The sequence below is a fragment of the Amblyomma maculatum genome, chromosome 7 (genome assembly GCF_055883805.1).
Source record: "Amblyomma maculatum isolate TAMU_Amacu chromosome 7, ASM5588380v1, whole genome shotgun sequence".
Lineage (NCBI taxonomy): Eukaryota > Metazoa > Arthropoda > Arachnida > Ixodida > Ixodidae > Amblyomma > Amblyomma maculatum.
Window position 1 is genome coordinate 93,897,409 of NC_139350.1, and position 21,318 is coordinate 93,918,726.

General features: G+C 42.8%; 1 pseudogene; it reads left to right on the forward strand.

Moving 5' to 3' along the window:
• Nucleotides 1-1,412: 1,412 nt before the first annotated feature.
• LOC146183970 (solute carrier family 53 member 1-like) overlaps nucleotides 1,413-21,318 on the forward strand; it is a 93,887-nt pseudogene continuing 73,981 nt past the window's right edge.

Sequence of the window (21,318 nt, forward strand, 5' to 3'; positions counted from 1 at the left end):
GCCCTCATCATCGAGTTGATGCCGCTGGCAGTAGGCAGCTGCACGCGTTTTCTTCCAAGTTGCGCGACCAGTTGTACATTGACCTTGGACTAACTGTGAGAAAGGCTTTAATCTTTTTTTTAAAGAAAAAGATAAGTCACATATGTATTAAACTTCGATAATTTTACTAATTTTAAAGACAACAGAGGTTTTTTGCACCCGAGTGATACCAGTTTGTGGCTGACCTTGAGAATGTGTTTACGACCTGCTTCTCCCTAAATTCAAGCAGACAGCTGATACTCTGTATGCTACTGGCCAAGCAAACCTGCTAACTGGGTGCTCTGACCACTGTCAAATTGGCGCAGCTGAAATCACCGCTTAACTACCTGCATGCACTTTTTCACAAAATGCATTAACCAGCGCAATGTCAAGCTTCAAAGCACCTGAAGATGAGCAGATCGATGCTCTTAGGACTGTTTGTGTAGTCAATAATTTCACAAAACAACTCATTGTTGATGGCTTTTGTCCCAATGTGCACTCAAATAAAATAAAACAGCAGTGGAGAAGCCTTGTGAAGTACCTAAACAAAACTGCTCTGCCCTCCTCATGTATGTATTTTTTGCATATGAGATGATGTAAGGATTTTAGCACCTGGCTTACAGCGATGATTTATAACAGATATTGTTGCTGTGAACAGAGAATTATGGTGACGCCACAGAATATCGCCGGATGGTTCGTTTCTAAGCGTAGGATTTTTTTTTTTTTCATGACCACTTTGTCAAAAAAAAAAAAAAGTAACAGCCTGAAGCTGCTCCTCACTTTACCAGTTGGCAAAATTTCTTAACGCTAAGCAGATATCACGCTAAAATGAGTATTCTTGGTTACCAGTGGATACCGAATAGCGCAGTGTAATATGATCATCATTATTGGCTAAAGGGTTACTGCGACGTGGCTGGAGAGATGCGAGAACCCGTGCGTGTGCACGATGCCTGGCCACTCTGCTACCAGTCTGCTGCTGACAGTTGAGTTGGCTCTGTAATAAAGCGGTCTCTGCAGGGCTCAGAAAAATATCTGTCCCGTACAAATTAATGTGCCGTAATGATTTACAGTGCGCGATAACTCGTCCCGCATGAGCTGTAGCAGACGCCAGCGAAATAAAAGCGCTTTCACCTTTCACCCCTAGTGCAACAGCGAAAACCCGAATAATGTCGAATGAAACGCCTTCTATCATGGGTGGAGGTTCACATACGTCGGCAGAGGGAAAAAATCACCACTTTTACTGAATAGGCGCTCAAAAGCATCGGTACTATGTCGCACTATTGCAAGAAAGCATTGAAAAGTCGACTAGTAAATGTTGCAGTGGCGCCATCTGGCGGCGACATTGAAAAACGGCGTGCCCGAGCGTCGTCGTTCGCGCCACTAGTTCATGCAGACGTTGCTAGTGGCAGGCAGCTTGCTTTGCGTCGCGCGTCCACGCACATTGAATTGTAAGTCTGCCCTAGTGGCTCAATCGTCGCGGCACACCGCCTGGCTCGAGAAACAGCATGAAGTTCACCGAACATTTGGCGGCACACATCACGCCCAAGTGGCGCAAACAATACGAGGTGAGTGGAACTTTCAAGGCAGTGGCAAAAGTAGCGCTTTCCTGTTTGAGTTGCTTGCCTCCGGGGACCGCTGTTGCTGGCGCATTCGTTGCCTGTCGCAACTCGAAGCAACGCTTCTGAGTGCGCCCGGGACGTTCAAAATTCTCATCAGGCGCAGCTCGATTCCCACTGCGCTTGCAATGAGCTCGTGCTAGCACGTTCATTCGGTGCCACAACTTTTCGCGAAGGTGCGTGCGCGCCTTCGCTTCGACTTTGCCCTTCGGCAACATTTCGCACGGCTGCGTTTTTTCTGAACGTCGTGGCTGAGTGTCTTTGTTGTAGGAGCTTGATACGTCTCGAGAACACGAATCTTGTGATCACCACGAAGCTAGTTTCTTGGTACGTGTTTCCTTGGCGCTTCTCTTGCTTGAGAGAACGCAGTGTCGTATGATTTTGCGGTCGCTTTTCGCCGGACCTGGCCTGCTTGTCTCCGGGGTTAACCGCCCTGTGCATCGTCGAGATGCGACCGTCGACCGACGCACTCCGTTGATTAATGGCTGCCGCTCGCGCAACAACGGGGAGTTTCGCCACATTGTACGTGCGCTGGCTCCTAAGCGCGTCGGCACTTAATCGGTGTTGCGGTTCCGCTCGAGGCATTGTTGAGGTTCAGGCCTACAGGCTGTTCTTCGGCCTGCGCTTTCTTTTTAGTTGACAACTCATAGGGTCGTATTCTTTTAGGAGCCGTTATTCATTTTTCATTTCATTTGGCATGGCGTATTACGAAAACAGCGAGTGGCCATAGTCACCACTTGCCTGCCGCATGCATCGGCTAATTACCGGCTGCGTGATACAGCCAGTGCTGAGGTATACGCTCGGCCAATTCTTTAACAGCGCCGTCGACTGCTGGCGAAGCGGAGCGCAAATCGGCAACAAACATGTGAGCCGCGATCATGCTGCTCGAGCGACAGTCGTCTGCTTGTCATTCTGCTTTGTTTTATGGTCGAGTCCTGAGAGTGCTTATTTTGTCATCTGCTTGTTTGTTACATAGACTGACTGAAACTTGTAACATTCGTAGCACGATGCTTGACCTCGGTTGCGTTTTGTGTGTAGTGCTCGAGGGCGTTCAATAAAATCTTGCACCGGTATCGAGGATCTTCTACATTTAGTTCTTTGCTGTTAAAAATTTAGGCTGGTTGCCGGTCATAATAAATTTTGTCGCAAATATGCGTTCTTTACAGATATCACTGGCTCTATTTGCATTGGATCAAAACAAGTGTCCAATAGCTTCTTAGGGTGTTGATGTGTAACAGCATATTATGGGCAAAGGTTGCTCGCACTAATGAGAACAACCCAGCTGACGGCTCTCATTCCTGGAACAGGGATTGGGAAGGAATTGTTAATATGCCCTTGCCTTGAAATGCCTTCTAACCTCCTTCGGCTTCCGGCGCAGCAGTGCTGAGCAGTCAATGGTCTTGCAGAACTAGCAAAGAATTGGCCAGTTGTACTCTATTGTCCAGTCGCTTCCCACAGGTGCTTTAAAGCTGCAGCTTCGTCACCCAGCACCAGTGACCAGTGCTGGAAGTCCAAATGGATCTAAAATGGAAAGTGAATTTATTGCGGATTGGTGCAGGCACCTAGCTAAAGAGTTATTCACAACATACGTAGCCTTGGGCTCATTGAATAAGGTTCCTACTTTAGTTTACTACTTTAAATTTTTACAGTGCATATATGAAAATTGCTTGCACAATGTACTTACAGAGTAAGCTGGTATGCAACCAAAGGTCTTAATATAAAGATGCCCATAAACAGAACAAGTTATGGTTGCCAAATGCTATCTTTTGGATGTAAAAAATGCTGAACAGAAGAGATGTCCCCATTAATTACAGTCAGCGCTTTTCCACTTCTAAAAAGGATTATACGAGAGTTCCTTTGTGTAGGGATATTGCCTCTCATGTTAAAGTTCTGCCGCCCAAGCATGCGGGAGAAAGTTTAACCAGGGTTTTTTTTCTTTGTATCTGCGCATTATCGTGCCTGAAATGTTTGTTCTGTGCATATATTTGATTGTGCATTTATTTTTGTACGACCTTTTTTTGTTCTGCTGAAAAAAAAATATAGGAAAAGTTGCATGTTTTCTTCTTTCAAATGATGTGTTATACCCCTGTCAAGTGCCCAAAATAAAGTGCACTTACGACGAGTGTCACTTACGAAAAGTGCACCCTACGCTGCTAAATGGTGTAACATAAGTGCACTTGCCGAAGTGTGCACTCAGGTCGGAGTGCGTTTGCAAAACTGAGGGCCGAATGCGTAGCCTCGGCGGCAGAAATTTCTTCGTCACAAATGTATTATGCGATAAGAAATCTATACAAGTTGATTTTACATGTTTTGTACATATTTTCATTTGAGGAATTGTTTTATAATAGCAATGGGCAAAATATCACATAAAAGGCTGTGATGTAACCGTGTACGCAACTTCAAATTTAGGCATGGTGCGCCGCTGCAGCTACGCCGTTATCAGTTAGGGGGTCTGTTATTGTTCAAGGTGTTTGTTGATAGGGGGTCTCTGAATCATTGCCCGGTGTCAAATTTTAAGCATTTTTTGAGTGTTTACTACTTTAAAAAGCAGTTCTATGTATTTCACGCTTGGAAGTTCCAATTCCTTTTTTAAAACTTATTTTTCAGTTTCCAGTTTCACATCAAGGAGTGCTTATGCGAGTTCACTCCGCTTTCTTGTTTAGCATTGCCTAGTGTAAAGTCTCTAGTTGCGAAGGGCACTATGCGTAAGTGCACTTTAACTTGCAGGCTTGACTGGGGTATTAGACATTAGAATACATGAATCGCACTGTGGTGTTTGCCTACAACTGTTAAATAGCTTCCTTGATGCTGTTTCGGTTTAACCATGTGATTCATGGCTGTGCCGTGCAATGGATGTTCAGATCACGTGAGGTGAAAAGAATGCAATATGACCGCTGACACAGAGTTTTATGCCGTTGTTTGCTTCAAGGGTTGCCGTAAGCAAATACCACAAGGTGATCCATGTTTACTAGTTCATCATTTGAAATGAAAACATGCATATAAAAATTGGGTCGCCTTTAATACATGCATGTCCTAGTGCCCACCGAGAGTGATATTTTTTTGTCTGACAAGTTGACTGATATTCCACTGATGCATTCTGCTCACTCCTTTCATATATCAAATTTGAGCGTACATGATAACTGTCATGTTTTTTGCTTTAACAGTGTGCTTACTGAGTAATGGCTCACACTTATAGTCATGGCACTGCGTATAGTGATCTGTGCATCAACATATTATGCTTATCATACTTTTCAGGCTATTATTTAAGCACCACCTTGTTTGCACAAAATACAAATTGCCACTTGTCAGTGGAACGTCATTGAACCTTCAGGTTGCAATGCTGCTGCTTCAACCACACGCACAAGCTAGAGGACAGGTTCTTCTTGCACAACTTTGATAGCTTGTGTGATACAAACAAAAAGAACCAACCTGAAATCGAATGCAGAATCACCATTGCCTTTCATTTTCTTTTCATGGACAGCTTAGAAGCATAGCCCTTGGACATCTTTCTTTATCCCTTTAGTGCCCATATTACAAAGAAATTAAGAGAAAAAAGAGTCATTACTGCCTGATTATGCTGGCTGATGTACAAAAGTCGACGTTGAACATTTATTAAACTTTTTTTTTTTGTTTGTCGCTGCGTTGGAAAAGTGGCAACGGTTAGCATTTCGTTCATTTTGTGTGGCTACTGAGTTGAGTGAAAGACCCAACCCAGATGCCTTTGAACCAGCTTGAAAGCCCAGAGGCAGCAGACAGTTTTTGATCCAGTAAAGTTTTCCTATTTTTTCTGCAAAAGTTTCCTCTAAATGAGAGGCTAGAAGTCGTTCAATGTAAGCTGGAAGTTTCAAATTCACGCCCCCATATTCTTTGCACAGCTTCCTTACAATGGCATCGACCATTTTGAACAGAAAGTGCTGGCTCCTGTGAACATGTGGATGTCAAACAGTATGTGCAAGCTCCATGTAGTGATAAGTTAACAGCATGCTAGCTGTATTTTTTCGAGTTTGCAACACTTGGTTTCAGTGGTTAATATGGCCTTCCATTGCGGAACAAAGCGCTTCTTTGGGGCAGTCCGCAGGAAACAGGTGGTTAACCAACTTGTTAAAACTAATTTTAAGCAAGTGGAGACAAAATTGTCTTGGAGCGTTTATAAAGCCATCTTCATCATCAGTTGAGATTAATTTTATAAGCAGATACTGTAGCATATTCTCAACAGGTAGTTTACCGTTAAAATCTAGCCGCTTGAAACACTGGGCAAAAATGTTTAATAGCAATGTAATCTCACGTTCAGCATTATTCGGGCAATGGTCGATGAAAGTAAGAAAGCTTTTTGCAGTATCAAAATTTTCAAGATGGATGTGTCACCTGTTTGTCATAGTGTACTAAAATGAAATCACGAAGAATTGACATTAAATGCTTAATACAGGCACTACTGCCTCATGATGACAGTGCCCATGGGTCTATGTCAGGTAAAAATGCTGCATTTTATACACAATTTTACAAAGGGGTGAAGGGTGCTGTCATATTTGGGAGCTGGGCTGCTATCGTAGCACAGGAAAATGTTGACGACTTTCCCCCTTAACAGCCCAATCAAACCGGTTTCTCCAAAGGTCGTAAAATGGTCTATAAACCTTGCCACTGGCACACCAGAATGTCTCCGAAGCCTGGAAGACTCAGAGCAGTCAATGTTTTCCAATGCGAGCAGCTGTCACGAGAAAAGTATCACAACAGCTCTAGTGGTTGCACTTTCTGCAGAACTGTGATACGAGCAAATGTTGAAACTCCAGGTGGTGGAAATTATCATGAGACCTGCACTAATTCGTCCCTCACAGCCAATCTCGCTAGGGGTGTTAAATCCTACAAAACAAACTGGTAACAAACATTTAGTGAAACGTTTAAGTTTTAATATATATTTTTAAAACTGAGCCCTTAAACAGTATTCAGCTGTGTAGTTTTCTTACATTTCTTCTGATTGGGGTATCTACCTCGCTTTGAGGACATGAGTCTGTTATATCTGTTGGCAGGTGGGAGAAAGAGACCTCTTGGAATTCAGAGGCCTGCGCCTTTTTCCAGCTGTGATCTGTGAGAAACAGCCAGGCATTTAAAATTGTTTTACACGCAGACACCTGCATTTCTTTCAAGACCTAATGTGGTAAAGGCCTGCACACAGATTAAGGGAAGAAGGAATTGTCTGTCATTGTCAAAGCATTCACTCAGAGCAGCATGTTATAAAGTTAAAAAAAAAAGAAATGATTGCAGAAAGGCATGAATCCTTGGTGAAGGTCAGCATTGCATTAGGTAAATGCTTCTTGGCATCTTATTGTGTCACAATGGGCCTTATTTAAGTGGAAGTGAAATGCAAGGTGGCAGTGTACTAAGCGACACCAGTGTAATTTAAAGAACGCCAGGGGGCCAAGATTATCCGAAGCCCTCCATTACAGTGTCCCTCATAGCTTGGGCCACTTTGGGGCGTTAAACCCTCTGAACCAAATAAACCGAACCAAAACTTGCCTTCGAAATATTCCTGAACTGTATTTTTTTAGTGTCGGGCACTCTGTTAATTAATGGCACACTTCAACTGATGCATCACTGTAAGACCTGTTTCAGTGCTGCTTCAGCGTCATATATTATATGCTCTTGTGAACGTAGGTACTTCCAAAGTTTTCAGAAGTCGAGATGTGTGTCTTTTTTTTTTTTTTCATGCCTCAAAAAGATGTTCAAGGTGGCTGCATTGTGTATCATCAGAGGTGGGGAGTGCTACTAAATATTGCCACACCGCTGCCCATCTTCTAGCGCCACCAAGTGGCCGAATGTCTTGGTGCGTGGCTGAGCATCGTCCTCGTCTGTCTCGAGTTTCGCTTGATTAAAAAAAGGGCAGCTCGGTTATTCTGTTTGCTATGTGTGTTGGTGACATTTGGTGGATTGTGCAGGATAAGATCACATGTACATTGCCCCCGAAGACATCAGTGACACTGCCCATCGACGCTCAGACGCCACTCTCGTCCATAAAGCGAGCCGTCGCCTCCGAGGCCTACAACCTGAGTTCGAACCACTGACCACACCGCTGCGAGCCATGATATCTACGACGGGCAGCCAGACAAGTTAGCATTCCAGCAACGCCCCACCGTACGTCCTTCTCGCACCTCGATCACCGCCATCATTCAACGGTGACCGGTTCGAGGGTGTCGAAGACTGGTTGGCCACTTTTGACCGTGTAGCCGCATTCAACCAATGGGATGAGTGGAAGCTAATGAATGTGTACTTCACGCTGCAAGACTCGGCCAAGACGTGGTTTGAGAACCTGTGAGGCGTCCTTTGTCAACTGGGCCATGTTTCGCCGTAAGTTGCTCACAACGTTCAGCTCGAGTACGCGCAAAGAAAACACAGAGATAGCAATCCGTTTGAGGTCTCGGCAGTCAAATGAGAGCGTGGCCATGTTTGTCGAGGACATGACGCGACTTTTCAATCGGGCCGACCCTACCATGCTCGAAGCAACGAAAGCACAGCACCTCATGCGCGGGGTGAAGGAACAGTTGTTCGCTGGCCTCACTCGTGACCCTCCAAGAACTTGCAGATTTCGCAAGAGAAGCTACGAGCATGGAACGTTCACTGCAGGAACGCTGTACCCAATACAGCCGTCAGGCAAGCAGAGCGGCCACAACCTACTGCGCGTCTGTGCCAGCAGCTAGGGACGAGGCATTGCGGGAGCTTGTAAGGAGCATTGTCCGCAAAGAACTGCAGAACGTCCACTTGAATGCACCACCTGCAGTGAATTATTCTACCGGGGACGTCATTCGTGATGAAATCCAGCAAGCGGTGCAGCCACCACCAGCACCACAACCAGAGCCATGCATTATGACTTATAATGATGTCCTACGTCGACATGCCCCCGAGACACATTCATTCTGCCCCGTTGCCGGACCACCGCCTCGCTACCTGTGCCCCGTTAAGCAGCAACAAGATCTGCACCCCGTCGAGCTGCAGCAAGACCAGCGTCCTGTCATCAGCAAGGTGCACTTGTGGCGCACACCCAACAGACAGCCGTTCTGTTATCACTGCAGCGAGCCTGGCCACATTCTACGCAATTGCGCATACCGGAGAATGGGCTTAAGAGGATTTCTACCGAACGCGCCTCGACATCGCTATGGAGAAAGACCACATGAAATTGAGGAATACCTGGCTGCTAACGCGATGCACCCGACGTCACTGCAACGGTAGACGCGATCATCATCCCCGAGGCAGTCTGCGTCACCCAGTCGATACTCCTCCTCTGGGCAATTCAGAGGCACGTCCCCTCACCGGGAAAACTAAACACAGCGACCTTTGGGGGTGAGGCCGCCACTACGTCTCGGATTAAACAGCCTCCAGCCGACGATTTGACGTGACGGCCTGAGTGGCGATGACCCGATCCGACGAACTTACCGACGGGCTGCGAACGCATTGTTTCCGGGGAAATTTTTGTAACCGCCGACAATTGGGATGTGATCGCACTTGTGGATACCAGCGCCGATTTTTCCGTCATGAGCAGCCAGCTAGCAACGACACTCCGTAAGGTTCTGACGCCTTGGTCTGGGCCAATGATGCACACTGCCGGTGGCCACGTCATGACGCCGATTGGCATGTGCACTTGCCACATAGAGATCTGCGGTTTTACTTTCACTGGCACCTTTGCCGTATTAAAAGACTGCTGTAAAGATTTGATTCTAGGCATGGATTTTCTGCAAGAGTATGGTGCTGTTATAGACCTTCAAGAGCAGCTCACAGTATCGTTTTCAACCAAGTGAGCCGTTGATACCAACACGGACTTCCGGAAAACAATGTTGCGCGTCTCTGACGACCACATAACAATCCCTCCGAGGGCGAGCAACTTCGTCACAGTCGAATGTGATCACAGCACCGGCACACGTGGCATTGTCGAAGCTAACATGTCACTGCTTTTCACTCTCGGGCCTTGTCGAACTTGTCCGTTTGGCAAGCCGAAGTGTTAGTGACAAACTTCACGTGTGAACCCCAACATTTGACGGTGAACACGATGGTCGCTTATTTTGAAGAACTTGGAGAATGTACAATCCAGTACGCTTTATCCAACACATCAGACCTCGACAATGCGACGTCTACAGCCATTCAGACCGATGTGAACCCACACCTCTTGCCCAGTCAGAAACGCTGCATAGAGAATCTTGTCAATTCGTCCCGCGATTGTTTTTCTTCAACCTCCAAGGTCCAACAGACGCCACTAACAAAGCACCGAATTATACTTGCCGACGACCAATGTCCACTATGTCAGCGTCCTTATCGGGTGTCTTCAAAGAACGTGACGCCATCCACCGCCAAGTAACAGAAATGCTCCAGGACAATGTTATCCAACCGTCGACGAGCCCGTGGGCTTCGCCTGTTGTCCTTGTCGCGAAGAAGGATGGAACCTTGAGGTTCTGCGTGGAATATAGATGCCTCAACGACGTCACGAAAAAGGATGTGTACCCCCTGCCGCGCATAGACGACTCCCTCGATCGCCTTTGCCATGCCACTTACTTTTCGTCACTTGACCTCCGGAGAGGATATTGGCAAATAGAGGTTGACGAGCAAGACCGTGAGAAGACCGCTTTTATTACGCCGGACGGTTTGTATGAGTTTAAAGTGCTCCCGTTTGGCCTGTGCTCGGCCCTTGCCACATTTCAACAAATGATGGACACCGTACTCTCTGGCCTGAAGGGGCAGTCATGCCTCGTATATCTCGACGACGTTGTAATTTTCTCGGAAACGTTCGACGAGCACCTGCAACGTTTGCGTGCTGTTTTCGAGGCCATCCGATCTGCTGGTCTCTCTAAAACCCGAAAAATGCCACTTCGCTTTTAATGAGCTGAAATTTCTCGGTCACATTGTCAGCGCTCGAGGTGTAAGCCCAGACCCAGAAAAGATGGCCACTGTCGCTTCATTCCCCAAACCGGAAGATTAATTAAGCTTGCATCGATTTCTCGGCCTCTGCGCGTACTATCGTCGCTTTGTTCACAATTTCTCCAAGATCGCTGAGCCTCTGACCCGCCTGACAAAAGACGCCGAACTGTTCGTTTGGGGCCCCGACCAGGAAAAAGCCTTCACGGAACTCAAGTCCCGTCTCCAATGTACACCTATACTTGGCCACTTCGACGAAGAGGCCGACACGGAACTGCACACGGATGCCAGTAACGGCCTCGGTGTGGTCTTTGTTCAGTGGCAGGACGGTGCAGGACGCGTCATTGCTTATGCCACTCGCACTTTGTCCCGTTCTGAAGTTAATTATTCAACTACGGAAAAGGAGTGCCTCGCTGTTGTGTGGGCAGTCTTGAAATTTTGTCCGTACTTGTACGGTTGTCCGTTTCGTGTCGTGAGCGACCATCACTCACTGTGTTGGCTGGCAAACCTGAAAGATCCATCGGGTCGGCTTGCTCGATGGAGCCTTCGGTTGCAAGAATTTGATGTTACTATCGTGCACAAGTCCGGCAAGAAACACAGTGACACTGACTGTCTGTCCCGCACCCCTACTCCCTGCCACACGGACGGCTGCGACGACGGTACCGCTTTCCTCGGTGTTATCACGTCGTCCACCTTAGCCCGAAAGCAGCAGGCCGATTCTGAACTTTTGCTCCTCATCAACCGAATGTCTTGGCACGTGGCTGAGCGTCGTCCTCGTCTGTCTCGAGTTTCGCTTGATTAAAAAAGGGCAGCTCGGTTGTGCTTCTGTTTGCTACATGTGTTGGTGACAGTATTGTGATATGCTTCTGAAACTAGTTAAATGTAAGAGCTACAGCATAGCCATAACTTTTGCCACATAATAGTGAATGTACGCCATTACTGGACTTATTTTCTGAGCTTTAAACTGTATCCAAATTATGAGTGACATCCATTCATTTTGCATGTTTCTTTGCTGCTCAACGTGTGGAGAGGCAAGAAAGGTCCACAGCCTATAACGCTTGTTACACTCCAGACTTGCAGTAAAGAAAGGGGGTGCTCTTCGCATTTTGCAGGCGCTTATCGTACGCCTCCGGAGATGTGCATTATCGGCGCTGAGGAAAAGAGCACCTCTCAACGCTCATTGCATGTCGTTTATCAGTTTGCCATTGGAGGACTGAGAAGAATCTTGGCACGTATTATGTGTGCTTGCGTGCTTGTTTTCCATGTAGCATTGGCCAAGTATTCAGTGGTGTGAAAGGGCACTAATGTGCCTTGCCACTGCCTTTCTCTTCCATGCAAAATAAATTTCCACCTCCTTTCTTCCTTTTCCCATCTGTCCAGAGGGTTTTGATGCTAGTTAAATGGATTGTGTGACTTGCTTCTCAAATGCATTTGAAATCTGACTCCAGTGTTACACTTTGCATCAGTGTAAAATTTTCTCTGGTCAGCATCCGCATGAACCTACCGACGTCATTGCTTTCATGGATTATAAGTTGTATTTTCGCAAATTGCATCATATTATTAGTTTAGGAGCATATGTTTAAGGGCACGTTAGCTCATGATTTAAGATGGATTGCTTGGTGGCTTGACACGCATCACGTTATGTTTGCACTTGTCTACGTTTATGTGATGTGTGTGGTGTTGCGCTGTGCAGTACTCCACTTTAAATTGGTAGCGTAATTCACATGGGCAATGATAGTTCTAAGCTTGTGTTAGCAGCTGGCTCAAAATAGTTGTCCTGAATGTATGCATTTGTGGAGATGAGTTGCATGTTTTTTTGCTTATTTGTGATTTCAGCAAAGCATAGTTTGTTATGCCTTACAGTATTAGCCATAGTGGATGGTGATTTCTCTTGATCTCACAGAAGAAAGTAAATTTTTTGGAAGCTTCTTTGTAGTATTGAAATTAAAGCCAAGTAATTTTATTTTATATATATATATATATTTTAATATTGTGGCCAATAAGTCAAAGCGGTGTCTGTATACAAATTAGTAAAATCCCAAAACAGCTGCATTGCAAGCAAAAAGAACACTATTGGGAGTAACTAACTGTGCCTCACAGGGTAGTACTAATGTTATCTAATTTCTTTCTTTTGTGCCATGGCCGGACTCGAGTGGTGGCGGCGCGATGAACGCGCACGCCGCCGCTGCTTGAGTCCAGTCATGGTTGTGTGTGGAAGCAAATGAAATTTTGTTTTCGCTTCTTTGAAAGCTTGAATATTTGCTTTAGTGAATGCGAGGGATTAAAGAACTGGTGTCTTGCAGGAAGAAGCATTAAGCATAATGAGGGATACAGATTAGAGTGATTAAATGATAAGAAAGCGAAAAATTCTAACAAACCGTTTTGTTCAGAGATCAGGCCATTCAGTTTTATTAACTGTTATAAAGTGATGTGGAGCCAGCCTTTGCATATTTAATAAAGGTAAATCTGAATGTTGTTCTATGTACTCTTGCAGATTTTTTTGTTAAACTTAGTGGGTCACACGCAATGTGTTTGTTTTAATACAGTAGAACCTATTAAGAAGAAATAAAAATAAAGCATCTCTGTCATTCCGCAGATGTATAAGGGCTTTAGTTAATAAAAAAGAAGAAAGGGTAGAACTCCAAATAAGAATTTGGCATTGAAGAAAAAAGAATAAGAGAAAACATCAAGAAGGAACAAAATAATGTAACCTAGGAAAAAAATGTGCATAATAAAATAGTTGTCTTGATTGGCTGGTATTGAGGTTCTTTATGTGTGGGGTGTCTTGGGAACTCTTGCTTCAGGATGTTTGCTGCTAATGGGCTGTCTCAGTGATGTTTAGCCTTGGTAGATATTCCTTGTTTCGAATATTTCACTGGACTGAATTAAGTCTAAAGGGGTGATAACTGCTCTCAAGTCCCACCCCATCACGTTTGTTTTGTTGATGATAATTTATATCTGCCTGAAAAAAGTACTAGATAAAAGCCGTCTGGTGCTTTGGTGGGCCTGTGAACGAAATTATTTGTTTGTATTCAGGTACGTTGTTTGTTTATCTGGGCGTTGGCACTTTAGGCTGTCAGGGGTAGTGAATACTGTGAGTGCTGTTATTTAAGAACTTTTGGGAGCTTGTGATCAGTTATAATAGTTTAGTTGTAATAGGAGGCTGATGGCTTATGCAGAAGAAAAAAGGAGGTTTAAATGGAGATGTGTTTATTGGGCTGTACAAAAAATCAGGATTCCACTGGAGCACTTGTCTTTGGGCTCGAGTATCGACTCATGATGTGTGCCTAATAAAGCTTTGCTGTCTCTAGGTGTGGTGAGCTTTTTTTTTATGGTTTTTATTTGTTGAGTTGAGAATTTCTGCTTTGGATGAAGTTTGATATAATTGTGATGTTTTGAGGTGTTTTTTTTTTCCTCAATTTGATGGTAGGGCATTTTAGATAATAGTGTTCGTTGCAGTCTGATTGTTTTTATGTATCTAATTGTAGTTCATTTATTTTCAAGTGAAGAAAGCACTGAAGTGTTAGTATTATGAGTTTCCCATTTATTATCATGTTGGTCAACAGTGTGTAGACACATGGATGGAACACAAAACATGATGACACAGGCATTTAACTTCAGTTTTATTCTGAAATGCCACCAACTATATATCCTCAGAACAAACACCCACATGGGGTTAAGAAATGCAACAAACCAGGCAGCAAGGGGTTGTACGGCAAAGGTAAAAAAACCAAAATCTGGATCAATAATGCTGCTAGGATCTTACACTGAAATGGACCGCAAGCCAGGCTCACTTATAATTAAAAAATGAAAAGGGAGAGGGTATTAAGTAAAAAAGGTGATGCTCCTTCACAGCTGATAACTTGATTTAATTAGCTCACACCACACGTCTGTCTTTTACTTGATATATCTTGTCTCCAGCCACTGGCTGTGGGCTTTGATTCCTGATGACACCTCCTGGAGACTTTTGTCTTCAGTAGTTCATTTGAGGTGTGTGAGTATGATGTGGTGATGAGTTGTGGTTTTATATTTATTTATGCATGCATTTGTTAGTTGTGCATTTGTTGAAAACATCTATTCGATTGTGTGCACATTTGTGCAGTAAGTGACCATACCACTTGTGCTAGCCAAGGCCTCTGTCAGGCTTTGAGCCTCCAGCTTCTGCCCCTTTCACTTTGTCGAAATGGAGTGGAAGAAAAAAGCAAGGCACTCTGTTATTTGGTTGGAGGGTGTGAAAACTTCTGGCCTTTGCTTTATTTGACCGAGGCTTTTTATTGCAGGATATGAAGACAATGCTTTATGGGGCAGTGGAAAGGGCACCATCGGCAGAAGGTGAGCTTTGCTCCTCGTTGAGGTTTTATCATTCAGCAAATGTAGGGTATTGCACTGCTTATGCCCTTTGGTTACTGGGGCTGACCAGGCTAAGTAAGGTTCTGCATTGTCTTCCGTTTATCAGCAACTTGAAAAGCTTGCTCCCATTGTTGAGACACATGAGCTTGTTTTGTCGTAAAACGTTGTGGACAGAACACTATTATTTTTATTTCTTTGTGTACCATGCAAGGTGTACTATGCTTGGTCTTCAGCATTGTGCACACTGTTTTTCAGGTGACACTAGCCTGATGAGAGATGATGCTGGTGCATAGTAGGATGTAGTTGTCAGTGTTCTCTCCCACTAGGCTAAAAAAAAAAACACTGGAGGTGTTTTTGCAGCTTTATTGCTGTCACGCAGTACAATTATCGTTCACTTATTCTGTTACCTCAAAGGATCACTTGCCTGTGAATTTGAGGGGTTAAGCATATATAGACCCTTTCCTATTCCAGTTCAATTAAGGATAGCAAGGAAACCATAGTGCGGTGAAAGTAAGAGTGAAAACTTCGGGCATGGGTTTGTAAATGCTCAGTTCGAGCACTGCCTCTGTATTAGTTGTGTTGCGTGGCCTAAGTAAAGTCTGAATTAAGTTTGTGACACACTTAAAAATGTTTGACAGTACAGAGATTTTTGTGATAACCAGGATTTTCTTGCTTTGTAAAGTTTACTACCATTTCTCACTTGAGCTCCTGGAATGGATCTTGTGTAGTTGCTCTGAACTAGTGGTCCAAAAAATGGCTTTTTGGTCACCTGTAATGGCGACACTATCAGACTTTAGTGGGGAAGATTTGTGGTAACTGTAATTGACAAGCCTTTGACTATCATGTTGCTTATTTGATTGAAAATTCTGAGAGCTGTTATGTTTTTTGCCTTTTTCATTTTTTCCTCAAAAGCACTTGACCACAAACAGACTAAAGGGTTACAGTCAATAAACTTCCACTTGAGCAAACTCCAAGGGACAGGGCACAGCATGCTAGAAGTATTGCTGCGAAGCTTTGTACTGTTTCTTCATGCTGAAGGGCGACGACATGTGGCTTTATCACTTTGTGGCACGAGATGTGGCCAGATTTATCTTGGAAAGATTGTAGGCATGCACAGCTACTTCTGCATTGTTCCAGATTGTTGTAGTTGCCTTTGGTGCCCTGTCTCAATGGTGTTTTGACAACTTTAAATTAAACAAAGCTGAGAGCAGTAGGCATTCTGTTCTTCAACAGGTGCTGATCTGCCCTTTTTTTTGGGGGGGGGGAGGGGGGAAGGAAGTCTCTTCAATGAAGAGTTTCCTTTGCAAGTCTTTTCTTCTGTCCCTGCTTGGTGGTCTGCAGTTATCACTCTGTGACAGTATTTATACCAGTACTGTCAAAAATGATGTATTGACTATCCTAAAGAAATCCTCGCAATATATATGGGTGTGTTCAGAATAGAACGGTAGTCGAGATTCCATGACCATTTTTTTGTTAATAATGAAATTTTTATTTCTGGTGGGAAAATGTCTCGACACAAAGAAATGAAGCTTAGTTTTGCAAGACTGTCAGTAGTTTTATTGGAAAAAAATCTGATATCACTAGAGGTGGAAAACGCCATCTTTGCCATTTCAAAAAAGTTGCAAGTTTGGAGCCCTGCTGATTGCAGACTAAAATTTTGTCGTACATTATTTTTTACTCAGTAAATATATGCAACTTTTACTTTATGGAGAGTCATTAAAAACATTTTTTCTTGCCACACGTTTATAGTAAAAAATCACAAACTTTGCTCCAGGAGCAACGCGCTGCAAAGAGTATTTTCAATCCTACATTTTTGCACGAAGAATTAAGTTGTTGCCACTCTTTTCCTTGGTTATGGTGGCTAAGTTCTTAATTTCAGAGAACTATGAGGCTGTATGTAGGCTATTAGGTGTTTTATTCACAAAGCATCAAAACCACCCGAAATTAGAAAAAAAGCAAAAAAGGGACAACTTTGATTCCAACTAGAAAAAAAAAAGCATCATCTTCGATTTTTATTGTAATCTCTTCAAACAATCTTCAGTACCTCAGAATCATTAGGGAGTAAAAAGGTGTTGCATTATATTCTTTAAACTTATAAAAACTTTTATAAAACTGAGAGCTTTTACTGAAAATTGTCAATATTTAGCCCTACATTCTGGCACTGTCCAATAAGTTGTTGCCATTTAAACTTTCTGGATATTACACAGGCCTTGTACTTTATTCCTGCAAAAATTTGTAGCTCTGGAATTCTGTTTGTTCTCCATATTACGTTGAAATTAGCTAAAATTCAAAAATATAAAAAATGGACAAGTTTGTTTCGAATTTAAAAAACATCACCTTCTTCTATATATTAATTTAAACCACTTAAAATGATACTCGGTCTTCATAAATATCGGACAATAACAAGTCTTGCAATATGTAGAATAAAAATATAAAAGTAAATATCAAACTGTGCTCATGGCTTAATTCTATGGAATTGCGTAGTCCTTCCCCTAAATGAGTAGGAGTTACAAATTTGATTCATTATTTGCTGAATTTAGTTACATTTTATCTCATGCCTTCCCAGTGCTTATAAAGCCATTCTCTGCTTGTTGGCAGAGTTACTGATAGCTGAAAATGGAATAAGTTTGCTATTTCTTGCCGTTTCGTGGAAAAACACAAGTTATAATTTAGCCTTTTATCTATCCTGTAATGTTCTTTTTATTTTGCCATGCTGTTATATTCAATCCAGCTCTTAAATATATTCTTTCTTATCTCTGCTGTGGTAAAAATTAAAAATAATATATTTTTGAAGACTCTTTTCTTCGACTGTACTTGCGTACTGTCATAAGCATAATGCTCTGCAGCATGATAGATTTGGTGGAATTATATATGTGTTTATGCCTGTGGCACGAATGATCCAAGATGGTGAGTATTATTGTCGGAGGAGCTATCTAGCCCAGTGAAAAGGCAAGGCAAAACAAAGCCATCCCACCGTCCACCTAACCTGCAAATTCTCTAGCTAAATGCGTGACCCGAGGCTTTGCAGGTTAGGTGGTTGACATGTTCGCTTTGTGTTCTTTATTTTTCTCTGAATTAGATAGCTCTGTTTACAAGAATGCTTGTCATTCGGCTCATTCGTGCTGCTGTAAAGAAATGTGAAACTCCACCTAAACTATCATGTTACATTTTTTATCATAAAGGAGAAATGAAATAATATAGTTAAGAACTAGATAGAATAGCACAGCACCTTGCAACAAGAAAAAAATACAGGATAAAGAAAAAATTCAATCGTCACTTGCATTCTTCCATAAAATTGCCAAAAATAGCAAATTTGTTCCACTTTAAGCAATCATCAACACTGCCAACAAGCAGGCAATGACTTTATAAGCATTGAGAAGGCTTTCAATATTGCATAAGTTAAAATGTAGCTAAATTCAGCAAATAATAAACCGAACTTTTGATGCCTACTCTTTAGGGAAGCCACAAGCACTTCTGTAAATGAAAACTTGTTCAGTTTTAAATTTTAATTTACGTAATGCAATACATATTAGTGCCTAATATTTGTAAAGTACTTAGAATTGTGTTTATGAGAATTTGATAAAAATCAAAGATGCTGTAGTCCCTAAATTTGAGTCAAAATTGTCCTTTGTTTTGAGAATTTTGAATTTTGGCTTATTTCAAAATACTATGGAGAAAGAACAAACAAGTCTAGAGCTTCCAATTTTTGTAGAAATGAAGAGCTAGGCCTGTATAATATAGAGAAAATTTTTCAGCAGCAACACATTATTAAATTATGATAGAATTTAGGGCTGAATATAGACATCTTTCAGAACCTGTGACTTATTTTTATAATTTTAAACAATATAATGCAACACTTTTTCAGGCTGTAATATTTACTAGGCACTGATGATTCTTGAGAAGGATTTTCATAAAACTTGAAGATAGCATTTATTTAATGGAATCTGGCTGAATTTGATGCGTTGTGGAGAACGCACCTACTGGTCTAGAGCTCACAGTTTTGTCTGAAATTAAGAAAATGATCTGAATAGTAAACAGAAGATTTAATGCAAACAACATAATGCATCATGCCCATATTTAAGGTTGAAAATGGACTTTTTTTGTAGCGTGTTGCTTCTGAAGCAATGTTTGCGATTTTTTACTAAATCAAACACAACAAAACAAGCTTTTATTAATTTGCAGAAGAGTAAAAGTTGCATAGATTTAGTGAGTAAAACATAATGGATGTCAAAGTTTTAGTATGCAGCAGTATGTCTCCAAACTTGCAAATTTTTCAAATGGCGAAAACAGCGTTTTCCACCTGTAGTGGTACATGATTTTTTTTTTTCTGAGAAAACTAAACCTTATCTTGCAAAACTAAAGCTCATTTCTTTGTGTCGAGACATTTTCCCACCACATATAAAAATTTTATTGAAAACAAATAAATGGTCATGGGACCTCAATTACCATTCTTATCTGAACACACCGTTATATATTGTCACGCACTTCCCACGGTCCTGTATTGGAGGAAGAGGAGGCTTGGCGGAATAAGCAGAAGGAGAAGAGGAAGCTGATTCTGCCCACTTCGGTGCATTAATCTGCAGCGCATCCTAACATCTGTGTAAAAAAACTTCGTAACAAGAGTGGTGGAGTTTGCGTGTTAAAGATCACCACGGAACCTCTCCTGCACTGCCAAAGCAGAAGAAGTGCTGGGCTACCCCCCCCTACAGACGGAGATGGCACAAGCAGATGTTTCAGCGCCTCCCATGCCAGCAGCACTACAGAACACCCCACAGCCTTATCGGGAACCCCGACACCTTTATAGCAAGCCTGGGAAAGACGTGGATGACTGGCTCACCCACTACAATCGGGTGAGCAAATACAACCGTTGGGATGCGAATACCAAGCTGGCGAATGCGGTATTCTTTCTTGAAGAAACTGCACTAACATGGTTTGACAATCGTGAAGCATCCCTTACCACCTGGGATCGCTTCATGAAAGAAATGAGAGCGTGATTCGGCTATGTCGATGCTCGAAATAAGAGCGCCAAACAGACTCTGGCTCAGCGAGAGCGAGGACCGCGGGAAGTGCGTGACAATATAAACAAACTGCCTGGCTTATTTACATAGGTGCCTAGCCAAGTGCATACATACTGCCAAGGCTATTTAAAGGAAGCCACTAAGTTCTTTTGATAATTTAGTAAAGACAGTGGTACTTGGTTGTGTGATTGAGCAAGGTCTTTTTTTCTATTTTCTGCTTTCTGTTTCACTTTTGATAACTTTGCAGTGCCATTTGCTATTTGCTATGAAGGAGTCACTTTTCTCTGGCTGTTGGGTTTTAAGCTTTTTCACATGGGCAGGCGTTTCTGTCTTACACTCATACCAATTCATGGCTGTTAAGGCATTGTCCTTCACTATCACCTGTGAGCAGTTTTAGAATGGCTGTGCACAAATAAAAAAAAAAGAGAAAAAAATGTCTGTTATTCAGCAGTTCTGCCCTGGTGCTGGAGTTGAAAGCAGGTTGAAGGGCTAGAGTGGGGACATGAAGTGCAAAGATTCATTAAACTAAATTTAAAAACATTCTTGGGCTATAAAAATAGTGCAAGGTTTAAAAGCCTGGGCCTGACCCTATATATATTGAAGCAAAAGCTAAATGAGTGCCAATTTGACATCTTTGAACTGGTTTTACAGATTGTTACCAACAATGCAAGGACTAATTACTATGAAGCGTGCACATGCAGCCTCATGGCACAGTGCAAGAGAACTAGTGTAATGGTGCTTTCCAGCTGTTCAAGAGCAGTGCCCTAAAACTGCGGCCTTTTACTTTTGCTTCATACAATATAAACTTTTTCTGGTATAGCACCAAACGCTCAGGCAGTTGTGAATCCATGTACTGATTGAATTATGCAGGCCCTCACACGGCAGTTTGTATCCTTTTCTGCACACTTTACAAATATGCTCCCAAACAAACTGAACAAGCTATGCCAGATGACCAGGTTGGCTCCTTCTTAGCAGCAGGCTTGCTAGGATAGATTTGGAAAGTGTACAGAATTATTTTTCTACATTGTGCCACGATTACTTTGTTGCCCAGAGATTTGAGGGATGTGTCTGATAATACTTCATCCAGCACATGCATTTTTCCTCCTTTTATCAGTAACTGTCTCAAACTGAGCAAACATTGGAGCCATCTAAAGCAAAAAGTTTCCTTATCAGATCGTACGCACGCACGTTACGAAAGTAGCAAAATGGCAGAGATGATCAGATACACTCCAGGCCAAAAGATTGCAAGTTGTTTTCATTCTTGGAAGGTGACAGCATTGGATGTTGATATAAAAACTATAAAAACACACAGATTTGGTTACTGCTCAATGCGAAGGCCAGAAAAAGAGAATTTAAACCAAAGGACACAACTCTTGCCATACATGCAAAAATATACCTGTTGTCCACTTGTCTTTGTGAAGTCT